The sequence below is a fragment of the Protopterus annectens genome, chromosome 2.part0, assembly GCF_019279795.1.
Source record: "Protopterus annectens isolate FY-2018-M chromosome 2.part0, PAN1.0, whole genome shotgun sequence".
Classification (NCBI taxonomy): Eukaryota; Metazoa; Chordata; order Ceratodontiformes; family Protopteridae; genus Protopterus; species Protopterus annectens.
In genome coordinates this window covers 1,264,432,943-1,264,448,965 of record NC_056728.1, presented here as the reverse complement: position 1 = coordinate 1,264,448,965, position 16,023 = coordinate 1,264,432,943, and the positions used below count along the sequence as shown (strand labels likewise).

The 16,023-nt window shown below is 39.8% G+C and overlaps 1 long non-coding RNA gene across 2 annotated transcripts in view; it reads left to right on the top strand.

The window, feature by feature from the left end:
• Nucleotides 1-16,023, top strand: part of LOC122793436 — a 370,585-nt gene that overhangs the window by 151,985 nt on the left and 202,577 nt on the right. For both annotated transcript variants that reach the window (XR_006363480.1, XR_006363481.1), the window contains exon 2: nucleotides 3,353-3,436. This is a non-coding gene — a long non-coding RNA (uncharacterized LOC122793436). The remainder of the gene's footprint in view (nucleotides 1-3,352; nucleotides 3,437-16,023) is intronic.

Genomic DNA, 16,023 nt, shown 5'->3' with positions numbered 1-16,023 from the left:
TGATTTCAATGACAACAATAGTTGTACAACATGAGTATTGAATAGGGCTTATTTAGGACCAGATTCCAAAAGAGTTGCTCAAAAGGCTTGCTTTCAGTGTGACTGGCTTCAGTTTATGGCCTATCTGTAAACAGGCTTATTCCAGAGATCAGATTCCAAAAGACTTTCTTTCCGTGTAAATGACCACTGATGACAGTCTTTTTGGAATCAGACCCATAGTTCCCATAGGTTTTTATGAATAAGTGATTTGAGGATGTTCTGCTCTTCTGGGATAATTTTTGATTGATTTTTGTAATTTTATTTCTTTATTTTGTTCTTTTGCATTAGGATCCTAAGTTTAATCTTATTAGTTTGCATAAAGTTGGGTTCATTTTGCCAGTGATACAGTTTTCTCATTAAGTAGTTGGGGCCAGTGTTTTGCTTTTTGTATTCATTGAACATTTTATTTTATTTATTTATTTGACATTTGTTTACTGGGAAGGTCCAACTGGACATTTAGTCCTTTTCCAACTGAGCCCCCAGGGAGAAAAGCTCCACATTACAAACAAAAGAACATTCACTTAACATTTTACATAATAGTAGATTAGTGCAATAACAGTAACAACTATAGTAGTTATATACAACAATTATATGACACAACCTATCACATGAAAAATTGAGACAAATTAAATCAATCATTAAGTGCTGTCATTTAGGGAAAAAGAGTGATGTGATAAGTGACAGGATACTGGAAGAAGCAAGACTGTGAGAGTGTTAAGGATGTGCGTAAGACAGAAGATAAAGTGAAGAGTGATGATAGTGAAAGAGTAAAAGGGATATTAAAGTGAAACTAGACAAGAACAGGTGTGGAGTTGTAAAAAGGTTACATATTTGTGACTGTTAATAGGGAGTGAAGAAAAGAGGAGACAAATGACGGGGTGAAATCATCCAGGATCAGCACAACAGCAAAGCCATGAGTTGTAAAAGTAGGCTTTAAGGAGTTGTTTGAATTTAAAGTTGTTAGTGGTGTTTATGATTTCCTGATGTATATTGCTCCGTATCTTAGCAATGTTATTAGAGTAGAGCGAGTCACCAAAGCTATTGTTTGATTTTGTAACCTTTAGTAGAAATTTATTAGAAGATCTTAGGTTTTTAATACTGGTCTGTGTCAGGTTGGTATAACATGGAATGGGCAGCAGATAGTTGGGTGAAGTTAAGAGATCTGGCAGCTCAAGTCAGTTCAGTTGATGAAGAGCACTACAGTGGTGAGATCTAAATGGAGAGTTAGCTGCAAATTTAGCAATTTTGTTATAGCAAGATTCAAACGTGGCTAAGTCAATTTTTTTTTAGGTTAATAAAGATAGGTGGAGCGTATAGAAGAGTAGATAGTAAGTGGGTTCTGGCTATAGATTGCCTGGTGGATTTTCATTTTGTTATTAACAATTTACATAGTTTTTTTTTTTTTGTTCTTGGGGAATTATACATAGAACGATATTGTTGCACATTTTGAAGTTGATGAGAGAAGTGTTTTTTCATACATATGTAATATGTGAGAGATATGCACGTGTTTGTGTGGGTGTGTAATATATATATGTGTGTGTGTGTGTGTGTGTGTGTGTGTGTGTGTATATATATATATATATATATATATATATATATATATATATATACAAGCAAGGTGTGTGTGTGTGTGTGTGTGTGTGTGTATACATACATATTTTATGTATGTATATATTTTTATATATTTTTTATACTTTCTGATGGCATGGGAATAATCTTGGGTTGACGGAGCTATTTGTTTTTGTGTATGTACTTTTGTGGGTAGTTGGTGATTTTTATTGAATTTTGTTGATGGAACACTTATGTAAAGTTGTCAGTTTCCCACAACTGGTGTGAACTTGAATGTGGTTTTACTTAAGGGGTGCAAGGAGAGAAGTCCCTTGCATGTGTATGTGTGGGAGAATTTGCTTTCTACTCCACCAGGACGGTCTTTATAATAATTTTGTTCCTCAGTTTTGCAAAAATGTCTTGTCCGTGTATGAAACTTGATAAAAAATACATTATTTTACTGTTTAAAGTTTGATTGTGGAGGAAGATTTTTAGTAGGACGTGTCGATGTCAAGAATTTTAATAAAATGTGGTAATTCTTATTTGTATATACGTAGCATTGATGGCATAAATGCATGAGGTTTTTTTTTAATGCCTTTATTTTCAATAAAATTTATATACTACAAAAGAAACCTAGCAATGTTTTGAAAGTATTAGCAATGAGATTGGCATAATTTCTTTGTACAACTCAGATTGTGTGTGTGCATGCATGTGTCTCTGTGTGTGTCCATATGTGAGAGGTGAACATTAAAGGCTATTCATGCGTAGTAGATCTGGTCTGTTACCCAGTCCATAGAAAGTCAGACAACATATTTTTAAACACTGAAGACAGTTTGCTATTTTACATTTGTTTCCCCCCCTTATTATTTGGCCTGTTGGCTTTAGAGGTAGGTTACACAAAATTTCTGCTGATTACCCAGGCTAATAGAGGAGTCCAATCAGTTGGAAGAGCAACAAATGTGTTCCTGAATTGGGTGCTGGAAATTATTTGCCCATTTTGGGAAGGATGAGTAAACGTGGTCAAGTGAACAGATGCATCTTTGTGAAATTGCCTTTCCCGATGTATACTGTTTCTTAGGCTTGAAAGGATGAGCTGAAGGATGTGTGCATTAAGTACAATTTAAACTGGCTTCCTAGAGCTACACTTGTCTCTCGCATTCTTCCACCAAACCAAATTATTAGGCCCTGCAAAATTGTTTTCATACAATTAAGGATTTGCATAAGAAAGTACTGCTACAGGCCTGGTCATAAAGCAGGTAAAGTAGAAATCGGTCAGGCTTGGTGATTTGCTAGAAGTGTAGAGATCAATGAGGCTTTAGTAAATCTGTTAATGATATGTGGATTTCTCTGGAAGCATGAACAGAAAATTTTGAATAAAAAGACAGCTGCATAATCTTTTACTGTTCATGTTTTGTTTCCAACCATATGCATTGCTTTACAGTATATTAATTTATGTATGCATTCCGGCAGTCATAGCTTTGCACTACTGTTTCCCATTCCTTTGTTTGTAGTACTAGGTCTGTTTGCATTGGTTCCTTCCTGTCTGATGTGTTCAGTATATGTGGCCATTTCATAGCTGGTAAATGGGCTCTTGAGACGTGTTCATTGGATTAGATATTAACAAATTGTGTCATGTAAATATGAATGCAAATATTTCAATATCTGTTAAGTGGTTTGGTACTGTAGGCCATTAGTATGGACCTTAACTGTAATAGTTGGTAATGTATCAGTCATACTTAATATTAACTTTACTTTCTTTCTTTAGGGTGTATGTTCAAGAAAAGGTGTGAAGTTTCCTGGCAGTCTTTTCTAATAGAAGTGTCCAGAATTTCTTTGCAAACCGCTTTTGGTAAGACTTCTCAGATGATGACTGTTAATTTCATCACAGCTGTCCACCACAGCCTTGCTGTTTGCAGGTTTAATTATATCATGCAGAATAATACTGTTTTAGCTATGCCACAGTGAGGGGATGTGGTGGTTGTAGAAATTGTGGTATTTTTCTCTGGCCTATGTTGTATACATCATACATTAGATTATTACATAGTGCATTATTATTACATGATTTACTAGAGCTTCTTCATGTCCAGATAACCATTGGAAAGGTCCCACGCAGTATGCTAGCTAGCTATAGAACTCCCTCTGTGACACAAGAAAGCCACAATATCTGTCCACAAGTACTAGAATCGCTTGGTATTAAACCCGATACCATTTTCTTGCTGATCTAAATTATCCAACTATAGACTGGGAAACCTACACCATCACAAGTGCAGAAGCATAGAATTTCTGGACTTTAATTGTCCTGGAATGATTAGAGTACCCGCTAGGGAGAATAACTTCTTGGCTCTTGTTCTTGGTAATATGAGAGCATCTTGCACCATCCTTTGCATATCTTCTGTCACTTGTTAGGTTTGACCGTAAAGCAGGCTACTTTGAAAAAAAATGAAACCAGAGATTCCTTCCACCCAAGGTAGCTTTAGAAATTACTTTAAGACAAACTACCTACTCCTGAGAAATACATTGTCAAGCTTCAAATCCCCACCAAACCCAGTTAACTCCACTGAATATGAAGAAGGGTAGACCACCACACTATACCAGTGTGTAAACAGCTGCTTAGATGCAGCTGTACCCCACAGGAACAAGTGCAGGGCAAAACCCAGAAACAAACCCACATGGTGGAGACATAATATCAACAAGCTTTATAATAAAAGGAAAATTATTTTTGCCAAAAGAAAATTATTTTCCCAGAGTTTTAGAACCCTTGTCACTGAAAGAAACAGCTCAGTTTCTTAATAAAATCTACCAAAGCCAAGGTTGAGGCTAAAAAGATACCAAGCTGAAGACTATCACAAAGCATTTTTTTAGTTATGTTTTATGTTCATATTCTCAAAAGCACAACATAACAATGAATTGACCTGATTGTAAACGCTGTTACCTACACTGAGGCTAAATGTATAGAGAATCTACTGGCTGATAAATTTAGCACTAAAATTACCTTTCACTCTCCTCAGTCTCCCTCTCTCAAGATGTATCTAAAACTGGCTCAACCTCCAGCTACCACTCAAGACTAAGTCCTAAAAGTTCTATCACAAGCTAAAAATGCTGCACTGATGGGTCTTGACAGTATCCATGATGCATCTTGTATAGCATGAAGCACAGTTTAGCCACACCCCTAGCAAAACTGTTGAATCTCAGCATGCATACAAGTTTTGTACCAAGTGAATGGAGAACAGTTACAGTTATTCACCTTCATAAGGGAGGACCTTCCACAGACCCATAACTCTGACCAGCCTTGTATGCAAAGCCATGGGCTTATCATGGAACTAATCAATCAGGACAAAAGGAACCTCCAAACACCGGACCCATCTCAGTTTCAGTTCATCAAGGGCAGGTCATGCTTACACAACTGGGTAGGTTTCAAAAAAAAAAAAAAAGGTCAAAGTAAATCAGTACACACCACATACCTCGACCTGGCCAAAGCTTTTGACACAATTCCCCACTCAGGTGTAGTAGAAAGGCTAAATTGGGAATAAACCCCTTTGCCACATGGTGGATTGCCAACTGTCTTACCTCTACAGAGAGACCAGTCACCAGTGGAGTCCCCAGGGTTCTGTTCTGAGACCTCTCCTGTATGACATCTACTTTTCTGAAGTAAAAGCCAATACCAAACTGCTGTGGTTGGCTAAGTTTTCAGGCGACTGCAAGCTAGGAGCAGTCATTGAATCCTCAAATGATTTAGCCATCCTACAGGAAAGTCTGCCCAATTAAATAACTGGTGCCAGAGTCATGGAGTATAAATAAATGGCAAAAAAATGCATTATTGATCCTATACGAAGTCATTTATTCCAGGGAACTACCACAGAAACAATACTCTCTTGAGAGTTGACCCAGTTGTTTGGGATATGGGAACTTATGTAGACAGTCACCTAAATTTTGACCAATGTGTATCCATTGTTGTAAGAAGGTCCTTCTATATTGCACAGCTTGTAAACAAAGGGATTGTGTCTAGATATAGGGATGTCATCATCCCCCTTTACTCAGCCCTCATTAGGCCAGTCATTGAATGTAATACCCCCTTTGGCATCTATCTGCGCCGACATATGCAACAACTGGAAAACCCACAAAAATACCTTAGTAAAAGGATGCAAGGCCTAAACCTGTCCTACATGGACCCGATCAAAGCCCTGTCATTATATACGGTATCCTAAAAGGTGACCAGTGTCTGGAATAAAAGGCATCCTCCAACCCATTACTGATGGATTTTACTGCACATCAGCAAGTCAAATGGCATCAGAAATATTCCGTCTAGGAATCTAAACCTTTTCTGCAGCATCAACCAAGTGGTTTGGAGTACATCTCGCAGAGGATACTGCTGCTGTAGAACAGACTCCCCATCCACATAAATCAAAGTTCATCCCTGTCCATATTCAAGCGCAGCATGGATCTGTGGATGGGAAACAGAAAATTTACCCCAGGACTGCCTCCTGTACTAATGGACAGAGGCAACTCCTAAATGCTGTATCCCATGAATGGGTTCCCTCAAATTATTTGTGGTATGATCCCAGGGGTCTACTTCATTTGGTCAACTTTTCAGATCAGTGAAACTCTGATCATCAAAGACCAGAGGATCGAAGTTCCAAAATATTGAACTAATGAAAAAAAAATAAAACTCCAACATTGCTAATTTTCACATTTTTGTAGGGGGGCTGTGCTCCCTGTACTCCCCACACTCCCTGCTACATAAATATACCAACTCTGAGATCACAGTACAGTGAAGAGAACAGTAAAGCTCCCATGCTGCTTTGTACGGCGATCTCCATTCACAAGGTTTGACTTCAATCCTCTGGTGTTCGATCAGAGTTTCGCTGTACCAAAAAGTCGATCAAATGAAGGGGGCCTGATCCCAGTTATCCTCATTAGGGGTAATATATAATTAACTATCATAGGGTGGGTAAAGCCATTCTCTAACCAAATGGGATAGGTTATTTTGAGAACAGAAAGAGAAATTGGATAGGCTTAAAATGGCCCACAAGGGTAGTTAGCCTAGTAGTTACTTAAGAACCTGTTATACCTTTGTGAGCATTCTGTTTTGATCTCTTACTAAAACCACTGATGTATTTCTGTGATCATTTTCATAGCTCCCAATTACATGTTTGTTCTTATTGCAGTATGCAGGAATAATGGGTATGGATGAGTGTAAAGGCACTGTGTAAAGTCATGATCATGTCTGTACACTTTAGATGAGGGAGTGGATGGCACTGACATCATTAGGAAGTTATCTTAAGCTCAAGCTCTACCCCTCACTCCTGTAATGCAGCTGTCCTGGCCCTGTTTCCAGATCTTGTTTGCCGATTTTTAGCATTGGGCAGATCTTCCTACAGCTCAAGCTCTTCACCTTTGTGAAACTTCAGCCTGTTCTGTGGAGATGTGTGCTTATAATTAGCATAGTTGCTTTCTTATTTTCCAGCGTTTAGTTTTTAATTTCTAACTTAACTAAACTTTTCCCATCCCCACTCTTCATTGGCCTAATTTTATACATTAGGTTCTTCCTTCTCCTCTTCCTCCAACTCAATTTCTGCCATATTAGGTGCTTGTGTTTTATGGGCTTATTGTTGACCTTTTCACTTGGGTGTGTTCATTTTCTTCATTAGTTTAGATGCAGTCCACAGTTATGTGCATAGGGTTGTTGACATTTTTACTAAGTAGTTCCATTGAAGGTCTTAATAATGTCCTTCCATTTAATTACTGCAGTATTCATTACATTAAGGATTCCCTGCCAAGAGTAGTCTGACAGTATACCAAAGCCTTAGGTTGCTTTAAGGTACACCGTACATCACACTTATGCTCCTCATGTAGCATATGGCATAAAGGTGACATCTGGACATACTATCCTCAGAACTACTTCGCTGCCAGTCTGAATGCCAACTCTTGATCGTCTGTCTGAACACCCACTCAATTGCTTCCTCTCTAAGCCATTGCAGATGAGTGCCCTGTTGGTGTTCTATTTTTACTTATCTTTCTTTTCTATTATTGCTTGTGTGGTTTCACGTCATTCAACAAGGGTAAATACTGGTGTGGGAGACAGATTCCCCATAAAGACTACCACAAAGTGTCTTTTTTGCCTTGGTGCCTCACATGACCATACGTCCTGTTCTGTCAGGACTTTGTACCCAAGACCCTTCATAGTAGGCTCTCTCTTGAAAGTCAGCATCTAAGTACACGATGGAGGGAAGCGTCCTGTTCTGAAAAACAGCCCTCAGTGAAGGAGGCCAAGAAGTCTAGGCCGGAATCTTCTTTTCAGCCTCAACCGGACGTCTCTCCTGAAGTAAGTGAATGCCAAGAGGTTCGCCCGGCTTTAATGTTTGATTAGTCTACCACGACTGGGCTGGAGGCCAGTGGGGATCTGACTTTAAGCACATCCAAGGATGCATTGCAGATATCCACTTCAGACATTCAAGAGGAACCACAGCTGATTATCTGAGGGGCCTAGGGGTGTTTTTCAGATATTAGTCTGAGAAGAAATCCCTACTACTATAATTGAATCCCATCCTGGGTCAGAACCTTCCAGATTTTATAAGGCGGATGTACCATTAAAGAAAAACAAAAGGCTAAACACATTACTCCTGCTACTGAGGATCCACAGAGTGAATGGCAGTCCTTCAGTCAGAGCTTGTTTAGTGGTTTGATGGCATTAAAGCCTCTTCAGGGAGTTTCTGTTCAAGCCCCTCCCATTGGTCTTTTAGCCTTAAAAAAACCCCAGGGAACAGGATTCCTCAGAGGAAGAGCTGCATTTGGTTGAGGAATCCCTTGCTTACTCTTCTCAGATTCCCTCTCTGTTGGATTATGCATCAGATGAAGAGAAATCTACCAGTCTTGATACTCCCTATGAAGAGATTCTTTTGGGGACATGATCTTTTGGATGATGGAATTCTTTAAATGGGGTTGTGCTCAGGTTTTTGGGGTACAAAAAAAGTATTGAGTTGCTGCAGATGGATCCTCATAGGCCTTCAGCTGTTCCTCCTGTTTTGGCTGCCTTGTTGGATGCATTTTCAATGTTTCGAAGGCTCCAGACTCTCAGCAAGCTGCTCCCATGAAACCTAATCGATTCTATGGGGTGCCTGAGGACTGTAAATTTTTATACAAGTTACCTAATACTGACCTTTCAGTGGTGTCTCTAGTTTCTGACAAATTCTCTCAACTGCTTCCTTCTTGCAAATTATTTCCCTCTGATAAAGACAGCAGACCATGGAGAGGCTAGGCAAAAAGGTTTATACCTCTGCTACCTTGATTTTTAGGGCTGTTAATTATCAGACCCATATGTCCAGGTATTTGCTGGCTCTCCTATCCCACGCCTGTCAGGTTATTTCTGATCTTCCAGACTCTGAGGGTAAATCCTCTGCCCTTTCCCTGTTAGTGACTTCCAGATGACTCATCATTCCATCAAGTGTAGTTATGATACAGCAGATGCTTTCTGTAGGGGTGCTGCTTTTTGGTCAGTGTTGAGGAGGTATTCTTGGCTTCAGCTTCAACATTTGCCTGATGTTAAGGCTAAGTTGGTGGATGCCCCTCTGGATAATAAGCACTTGTTTGGTGAAGTTGCTGCTGCTATGTTTAATCCCTTCAGGATAAGGGCAAGGCTTTACAGGAGCTTAAACATGTTTGTTTCTGCTGTCCCTAAATTTCAGAGAAATTACCATAGTAAGCAAGCTTTTCTTCATAGGCAATCTCGCCCTCCTCCTAAGGTTAAAAAGGGTGGCAAGAGGACTCCTCCTGTGAATGCTACTCAGACGTCTGTACCTCATAAGTCTGCTTTTCCTGATAAACCAGGTGCTGTCTGAATATCCCATTTTTCCAAGTCGCTTTCCTGTTTCTCTTTGCCTCTCTATCTCTTCCTGCTTGGCTACAGATCCAGCCCATTATCCACCAGGGGTATTTCATCATCTGTAAATCCCTTCCCGCTTTTATGGTATGCCCCGGCCCACTGAGGAACAACTATGTTTCTTTCCAGAGGTGCTTGGGGATCTTTTGACTTGGGGTACTATTTAAGAAGTAATTCTGTCCCAAGGAGATTTACTGCAGGATATTTCTAGTGCCCCACTGCCAAGGAAAGAGGGTGCTTGAAGACCAGTTTTAGATCTCTCTCATTTAAACACCTTCTCTCTTCAGACTTTCTGTTCCCTCTTTTGCTTCTTCAGGCTTAAATGTTGTCCCTGGACCTCAAGAATGCTCATCTCCATATTCCCATTCATCCCCTTTTCAGAAAGCTTTTGTTTGTCTGTTGCTTCCTGGCATTTTCAGGTTTCTGTTTTGCCCTTTGATCTTTCTTCTGCCCAGGGGTATTCCCCAAATGCCTTGCTCCTGTGATTGCTTTTTGCAGGATTCAGGGTATCCACGTATTTCCTTACTTGGACAACCTTCTGTTCCAGACATCCTCTCCAGAGATCCTGTTGCAAAATCTGCAGTTTTTCTGTTCTGCAAAGCCTGGGGTTTACAATAAATTTCAAAAAGTCTTTTCTGACTCCTTCTCAAGACAATGTTTTTCTGGGGTGCTGGATACATTCTGTGCTTAACATCTCAGCCTCCTCCTCCTCCTCCTCCTCCCAAGGCCTTAACTCTCATTTTCTTCTTTCAAACTCTTCTTCCTCTGGCTTTTTTAACAGCCAGGGAATTTGAGAGCTATGGGGGTCATAGCATGTGCCATTCCATTGCTCCCTCTGGCCAAACTCCACATGTGAAAGTTTCATTTGTTTCTGAAGTCAGTTTGACTTCAACATGCGCATCCCCTAATATGGGCTGTTCATAGATGCTTCAGACGTGGGATAGGGACCAGCTTTTGGCTCCCTAAAAGGTGCAGCGGGTGTCGTTGTTCCTTCAACAGAAAGAATACATCAATGTAAAAAAAAAAAAAGAGTGCTCAGCTAGCACTTCAGGCTTTTCATCCTCTTTTTTTTCCACAGGACCTCTCAAGGTATTTACAAACAATACAATAGTGACATGATATGTAAACAAATGGAGGGTGGGGAGGCAAGGTCTTACCTTCTTTGCCAGTTGGCAGTCCTAGCGTGGGATCTTGCTATCCAGTACCAAACGACTCTTCAAGCAGTTTACATTCCCTCAGGTTAAAATATTGTGGAAGACATCCTGAGCAGGTCCTTCACTCAATCCCATAAATGGATGCTTCACAAGATTGCATTTCTGGACATTGTCCACCAGTGGGGTACTCTAAAGTAGATCTCTTTGCCTCCCCTCTGAACAGACAACTTCCTCTATTTTGTGCTAGAGTCCTAGATCCTCTGGTTTGGAAGGTGGATGCCCTATCTTTTTCTTGGAAGGGGATGTTTCTTTACACGTTCCCTCCCCTTCATTCCAAAACTCAAGGTCAGAATTCGATAGGATGCTGCCAAAATCTTGTTGGTGACTCCATTTGGCCAAGACAACATTGGATCCCTCTTCTGCATTTAGCCAAGGGCAATCATTGCATGTTGCCTCACAGGGTGGATCTATTGACACAGGACAAGGGATCTCTCTTCTATGCCCAGCTGTCCACTCTTCAAGTGACACTGTGGGTGATAGGATTTTGATTCCACATTAACACCTTTTTTCCGAGGACTTGCTTCGGGTCCTGCAGGAGGCCAGGAAACCCACAACTAGGAAATCCAACATATCCAAATGGAAGAGTTGTTTTTTTGTCTTTCTCATAACCTGAATCCACTTTCTGTGGATGTTCCTTTGGTTCTCTCTTATCTCTCTGAATTGCTCCCTGCTGGGTTGGCTTACTGTTCTGTTAAGGCCCACTTGTCCACTATCTCTGTCTGCCTTTAGCTTCTAGATTTGAATTCCTTAAAGGTGTCCTTCATTTTACACCTCCCAGGAAGCCTGTTCCTCCTCCATGAGATCTTAATTTTGTTTTGGAAAAATTGACTCAGGCTCCTATTGAGCCTGCAGTTTCAGCTTCCTTTCATATTGCTCTTGGAAGACTGTACTTTTGTTAGCCCTTACTTCTGCTAGATGGGTGTCAGAGCTTCAAGCCCTTGATGCTTGTCTTCCTTTTTTGGTGGTGTTAAGGACAGGGTGTTCTTGCGTACTAATCCTTCTTTAATGTCTGAGGTGGTTAATGAGTTGTCCCTTAATTTGTCTATTGCTTTGCCCACTTTTTCCCTTCTCTGCAATCTGCCAGTGAGAAGGTGCTGAACAAATTGGATGTGTATAGACGACTCAGATTTTATATGGATAAGGATCATAGGAGTTTACTAGGCTAATGGCCCTGTGGCCCTTACAAGCCTAGCCAAAAGTTTATCCCCAAAAAAGAACCCTCAGTCAACACCTGTTTCCCCTGTCGGTGAGAGACAAAGGTGGAACCCCTGGGCCAGATTTGTGGTTTCCCATCCACTCATCAAGGTTGTGCTTGAAGAGGGTCAGCATGGTACTCTGTCTGACATGTATGGGGAGTCTATTCCTGAGACATGGCAGCCTCAGGTTTTCTTGATATTGCATATTAGATTTAAGCCTATCGAGCAGGTAATGCATGAAGAGTTAAACTTACTGATATGGAGCATCTCTAGTAGGGCAGGGTCCAATATTGCCTTGTAGGCAAGACACAGATCACCTCTGAACAATCTGTATGATACCAAGTAGAGTGATAGTGATTTGAGCCTGTCCGCATAGGGCAGATGTTGGAAGCCATGGATTCACTTTGTGAGGTATTTATGTGGCCTTTCCAGTTGGTGCAGGTGTTTGTAGAAGTACATAACCAAATGGGGCATTATACTCAATTATAGGCCTAATGAGGGAAGAGTACAGCGAGGTAATAACCTTGTTTTCCTGGATGCAGTCCCTTTATGAGACGAACCAAGTAAATGTGCTAAATGTGACAAATGAGAAGATATATAAACATTCTGAATTTACTAAATATCATTTTAACATTTTACTCTTTTTGACAATTGGCATGTTTGTGGAAACTGTTAAACTAGAAAAGCACATAGGTTTTAAATCATGCTAAGGAAATGAAACCATGAATAAGAATGGATATGTGTGTGCTCTTTCCTACAACGTGTATCTTACAGTTTTCCTGAATCCATAATAATAATAATTTCACAATGAAGAATGGTGGAAATATCTAGATGTATAAAGCTCAGACGTTTTAGACTTTGTCCATTTCTGTTGAAATATAGGATGAAAAGGATTCTTTTTTTACACCTTCCCGTATGCCAGTTGCAATAAGCAAAATATTTTCCTAACAATACAGTTTAAATGCCAATAGGAAATTCAAGTGAAACCCTTAACAGATGGGAAATATATATTTCAGAAATATGCTGGCTATCAGAATAACTCACAAGCACACACCAAAACCTGATTTCATGACAGTACAACTCTCAATGGTTGACACTGAGTGAGCTCGAGTAGGAGTGCATATATGGTCACACTGCTAGATTCCCATGACTGAAAGGACCCTGCTTACGTCGTGGGATGAGCAAAGAGGAGAGGTTAACTATTTGCATTTGAGGTCAACCTTCCTAATGGTTGTGCTTTACTCTGTTCCATACGAAGACATAATTTTGTGTATTATATTTCAGTCTTTTTCTTCTAAATAAGATATGAAATAAAGAAACTGACTGTGAATTGGGGTTAATTTATTCAAGTTTGGCTGCTGTGTTTTTGGACAGCATGATAGCCCTCAATCAATTAGGGACAACTTTCAGTAGAATCAGGGTCACTTTTATTCTCAGAAGGAAAGCCATTTCCTGCACTAGAATGTAACCTTTTGAAATACAAGCAGGCTAGCTACATTCCCTTTGCTCAAAGAATTTAGCTGTTCCAAAAAGAAGGTCCTGTACCCCACTAGAACTTAGACTTAAGACTATTAGTAAATCTGATCAGCTCTTTGTTTCCTTTGATAGTAGAACCTTAGGATTAGCTGTGTCCAATCAGATGATTTATTCTTTGATCTCTAAAACGATTTATTTGTTATTCCTTTCATGGTAAGAGCCTTCCATATTCTATTAAGGCTCATTCTACTAGAGCTGTGGCTTCTTCTGGTGCTTTTTGCAAGGTTTGGATATGAACTGTTCTTGAAGCAGCTCTGTGCATACATTTAGCAAGCACTACAAGTTGGTTGGAATCTCCAGAGCTAGAGCTGGTTTTGTTAGGGCCATCCTTCATGGTTTCCTAGAGGGCTCTACTGGACCTTCCTCCTACTCAGTTTCTTCCTGAGCTTCGGCGCTCTTCTTAATGCACTGAATACTGCAACACTGAAATGGAAGGACATAATACAGTTGTGTAAAACCTTACCATAACAGTAACATAACATTGCAGTATTCACTCCCTTCCACCACCATCTGATCCATTTGTTTTCTGGATGTACAGGTTTTTGATCTGGTGTTCCTACCGGGGCACTAACTTATGAGGCTGGTATGTCCGGACATCACCTTTATGCCATATACTACGAGAGGAGTAGATGTGTTGACATATGGCACCAAAAGTCAGGCCACCCTTGGCAGGGGATCCCTAATGTAATGAATACTGCAAAAGTGAAGAAAACGGCCTCTATTGTTATGGTAAGATTTTGCACAACTGTACTTCATTTTGATTTAACATTGATTTTAACTGCTGTTATTAGTAGAATGGTGGAGAAGACCTTCCGTGCTCAAAAAATGTGCCAGGTGCGGACACAAGATACCCCACCCCCAACCTAGGACACGGACAAATTTTTATGTGCCAGGGAGTGAATCACTTGTCAGTGGAATCTGAACTAGGTAAAAACTGGTTCCTGCACATTGTAGGAAAGGAGGAACAAGCTCATACTTCAAAGATTACTCCCAGTGGAAGGAACTGTCCTTCAGCTGCAATGAACAGATTAGTTCACGGAAGATATGAAGATCATGTACTCACCTAATGACAAATCTTCATAATCCATGTATATCCACTGCACCATACCTACACACTGTCTTCCTGTCACATCCACGGCGAACAAGATGTCCCAGAAGTGCACAGGGATTGTATGACACTTATATAAATTATATAAAATACATATATAAAATATAGAATAATACATATATACATATATGTGTGTCTGTGTGTATGTGTCTACTTCTAAATTTTGAAGTTTCAAAACTTCAAATTTCTTATGGTCGAGACAGTAAGATCGAAGTATGGAAACTTCGAAATGTAGAAAAATGTTTTATTTCTATATATATAGATATATATATATATATATATATATATATATATATATATTTTTTTTTTTTTTTTTTTACGTTTTTGCAGGGTGGTAGCCCCCCCCTGGTAATTATATATACCAACTCCGAGATTGCACTACAGCAAGGAAAACATTAAATATACCATTCCACACTGTACGAAGATCTCCATTTAAATGGTTTGACGTTTCAAAACTTCGATCTTATGGTCTCAACCATAAGAAATTCGAAGTTTTGAAACTTTGAAATTTAGAAGTAGACCCGTGTGTGTGTGTGTGTGTGTGTGTGTGTGTGTGTGTGTGTGTGCGTGTGTGTCTGTGTACAGATTGTGTGCACGTGTGTGACTGTGTCTGTGTACAGATTGTGTGCACGTGTGTGTGTGTGTGTGTGTGTGTGTGTGTGTGTGTGTGTGTGTGTAGATATGTATTGAGAGAGAGACACGTAGATATAAAACTATTTCATATAGTTGTAGAATGCTGTGGCACCCCTTTCTTTTTAGCCATCAAACCCATCTCGGAAATAGTCAGAAAGGCTGTGCTATGGAGTAAGAGGAAGAGTTTGGGCATGAGAGCTTCCTACTGAAGGTGGAAGAAGATTGTATGCGGCAGCTAGTGACTCGGATGCAGCATAGACTGATAGATCATTAATATCTACTTTTAACCTGAAGTTAGAACAGAGGGCTAAGGCTGGGAGCTATTAATGAGCTGCTTTCTGTGGTCCAGGGTTTCATTCATTCAGTATTCATTTGCCTATTTGTGATTTTGAGCAAATTACTCAACCAGATGGTGCTTTGGACAATTTGGAAAAAATTAGGCTAAGTTCATCAGTAGTCCTATGCACCTCAAACCTAGCAGCTGCCAGGAGCCCGTTTTATTTTTCTTTGAGAGTTTAGGCTCCTCATTTAGTCATCCATTAATGATTACCACACACTTGGAGTAATGTGCTAATGTCTTGTTAAAACCTTCAGGTGAGTGATTATGGGGAAAATTTAAAAAATAATATTGGGATGATGGGGAAAATTTTTTAAACATTTTTATTAAAATTGATTGTAAAAAGTTAACATATGTAGGAGGCAAACAACTGACAACATTAACAGAACGGTGATGATCCAGAGGGAAGCAGAATGTAAAAAAATATGACTACTGTTGCTGCGTCTTGATGCAGAGAAAGTATTTGACAGAGTAAGCTGGGATTTAATGAGCAGATCAATGGAAGCATATCCATTCCCTGATAAAATTATAATTAA